This window comes from Salvelinus sp. IW2-2015, unplaced genomic scaffold, assembly GCF_002910315.2.
Source record: "Salvelinus sp. IW2-2015 unplaced genomic scaffold, ASM291031v2 Un_scaffold2331, whole genome shotgun sequence".
Taxonomy (NCBI): domain Eukaryota; kingdom Metazoa; phylum Chordata; class Actinopteri; order Salmoniformes; family Salmonidae; genus Salvelinus; species Salvelinus sp. IW2-2015.
Window position 1 is genome coordinate 107,377 of NW_019943656.1, and position 3,324 is coordinate 110,700.

Here is a 3,324-nt window from a genome sequence, read left to right on the forward strand (position 1 = left end):
TGATGGAGTCAATATTTTTTTGTTAATATTCATCAAAAAATATTTTAAGATCTATAGGATAATGTTTGCTTTGTAAATGTTCTTTTATGTTCTAAATCTATAAAAACATGCCAAATCGCTAATGAATTTAATAGTGCTATAAATGTTATAATAAAACAATCAAGGCCATTAAACACATGTAACCTAGCGGGTTAAGAGCATTGGGCCAGTAACCGAAAGGTTGCTGGTTTGAAATCCCCAAGCCGRCAAGGTGGAAAAATCTGCTGTATTGCCCTTGAGCAAGGCAGTTAACCCAATGTGGATGTCGATTTAAGGCAGCCCCCCYGCACCWCTCTGAYTCAGAGGGGTTGAGTTAAATGCGGAAGACACATTTCWKTTGAATGCATTCTGTCGTGCACCTGACTAGGCATCCCCTTTCTCCGTTGGACTATRTGTCTGACCGAGTTGACATAAATCCAGTTGRTTGAATTTGATAATTTACACTGTATATATTTTTTAGCACGAGGTTTTTCCTTTACAAGGGATGATATTATGTGAGATTGTCCCGTCTGTCAAGAGTCCCTGAGCTCTAAAACAGCAACCTTTTCTCTCAGCCTCATGGCAGAATGTGTAAAATRGTATGATATTAGTTATAATACTGCATATTTTGGGGGGTTAAAGCCTTGCTCAGACTTTGCCTTGGGGCCCCACGAAACTGAGCTACACTACAGGGAACACCAGGTGCTGATAAAAATGAATGAAAAAATGTAAGACGTATAAAGAATAAGCTGCCTTAGAGGAAAAATGATAATAATTGGGCCATAGGAAAATAACATGCATGTTTTAGTTACTTTATTAAAAATGGATTGGGCTCGCAGTATAACTACTAAGCCTGCCATTAAGAGTCCATGTAGGACTGACCAAAGTCAACAGGAAGCTGTGAGGGTTTCACCAAAGCCCCTATGGTGTGTGTGGTTGGTGTGTGTGTGTGTGTGTGTGTGTGTGTGTGTGTGTGTGTGTGTGTGTGTGTGTGTGTGTGTGTGTGTGTGTGTGTGTGTGTGTGTGTGTGTGTGTGTGTGTGTGTGTGTGTCTTAAAATGCTTTTGCCAGAATTGTGGGAAGATTTATGTAACCTACTAAAGGACAGAAACCGCCACGGGGAAAAAAAACACAGAATGTGGCGGATACTGGTGTGTGTGTGTGTGTGTGTGTGTGTTGTGTGTGCACCACCTAAAAGGTCAGGTTAAAGGTTAAATGGTACTCTGGGAGGGATCCCCAGGGCCCTCTCCTATTGATGACCTCACAACCGTTGGGATGTCGATAAGCTCTGATCAACAGACTGATACAAGCCAGGCTCTGGCTTCTGAGGGAGAGGGTCATGTCTTTCAGCCTGGCCCCAGAAGGAGGGCAGCCAGGTCACAATAATGTCTTTCAGCCTGCCCCAGAGGGAAGCAGCCAGGTCACGATAATGTCTTTCAGCCTGGCCCCCAGAGGGAAGCAGCCAGGTCACGATAATGTCTTTCAGCCTGGCCCCAGAGGGAAGCAGCCAGTCACGATAATGTCTTTCAGCCTGGCCCCAGAGGGAAGCAGCCAGTCACGATAATGTCTTTCAGCCTGGCCCCCAGAGGGAAGCAGCCAGGTCAGGATAATGTATTTCAGCCTGGCCCCAGAGGAAGCGCCAGGTCAGATATGTATTTCAGCCTGGCCCCAGAGGGAAGCAGCAGGTCAGGATATGTATTTCAGCCTGGCCCCAGAGGAAGCAGCCAGGTCAGGATAATGTATTTCAGCCTGCCCACAGAGGGAGCACTCAAGTCAGCATAGCAGCAGGAAGATGGGATGATTTTGTGGGGTGGGTACTGAGAATTCTTTGTCAGGGGGGGGGCCTATCATACCATGTAAAGGGCAACCTCGCAATAAAACATATATATACAGTGTAATTATCAAATTCAATCACTGGATTTATGTCAACATCGGTCAGACACATTGTCCAACGGAAAATGCATGCCTAGTCAGGTGCACGACAGAATGCATTCAACGAAATGTGCTTCCGATGAGTGGTAAAGGTGATAGTTTACTGTAGTTTGAGTGGTAAAGAGGTAGTGTACCTGTAGTTTTAGTGGTAAAAGTGAGTCGTTACCTGTAGTTTGAGGGGTAACGGCAAGAGTTTAACCGTGTTAGTTGAGAGTAAAGGTGTAGTAGTTACGGTAGTTTGAGAGGTAAAGGTGAATAGTTACCTGTAGTTTGAGTGGTAAGGTGAGTAGTTTACCTGTAGTTTGAGAGGTAACGTGAGTAGTTTACCGGTAGTTTGAGAGGTAAAGGTGAATAGTTTACCTGTAGTTTGAGAGGTAAAGGTGAAATAGTGTACTTGTAGTTGAGTGGTAAAGCTGAATAGATTTACCTGTAGTTTGAGTGGAAGATGAATAGTTACCTGTAGTTGATGTGTTAGTACGCGAGTAGTTTTCTGTAGTTTGAGAGTAAAGGTGAGTAGGTACCGTAGTTTGAGTAGTAAAGATGAATAGTTTACCTGTAGTTTGAGTGGTTAAGGCGATTAGTTTTACTGTAGTTTGATGAGGTAAAGGTGAGTAGTTTACCTGTAGCTTTGAGTATAAAGTGGAATAGTTTACCTGTAGTTGAGTGTAAAGATGATAGTTTACCTGGTAGATTGAGTCGTAAGGCGAGTAGTTTATACTTTAGTTTGAGAGGTAAAGGTGAGTAGTTTACCTGTAGTTTGAGTAGTAAAGGTGTATTTACCTGCAGTTTGAGTGGTAAATGCGAGTAGTTTACCTGTAGTTTAAGAGGTATAGGTGAATAGTTTACCTGTAGTATGAGTAGTAAAGGTGAGTAGTTTACCTGTATTTTGAGTGGTAAAGGTGAGTAGTTTACCTGTAKTTTKWGTGGTAAAGGTGAGTAGTTTACCTGTAGTTTTTGTGGTAAAGGTGAGCTGGGCACGACCACTCTTCAGGCGTTTCTGTCCCCAGTAGGAGATGGCCTGAACCTGGATCAGGTAAGAGGTACCTGGCAGCAGACCTTGGAGATCCATCTCACACACAGCCTGACAGAGACACAGACAATACACAGACACAACATGGTCATTACAGTCACAGCACCATAGAAATCCTATTCAATTGCTAGAGGGGCTATGTCACCTTACTCAAAGTTCCATAATGGAGCGACAATGGCAGCCACCATGGTCAGGAAGAAATCCAAAACCAGTCTAATTGGATTAAATGGCAATAGAGGCATAGGTGATACATTTCCTGKTTTTACCTCTTTATACAGGATCATAAAAGTAAGTCATGTCATATTTCAGAAATTGTCACCTTAAAATATTGTCCTATAATTATTA

The 3,324-nt window shown here is 42.9% G+C and overlaps 1 pseudogene; it reads right to left on the reverse strand.

The window, feature by feature from the left end:
- LOC112073653 (anosmin-1-like) overlaps nt 1-3,051 on the reverse strand; it is a 13,485-nt pseudogene extending 10,434 nt beyond the window's left edge.
- Nucleotides 3,052-3,324: the final 273 nt, after the last annotated feature.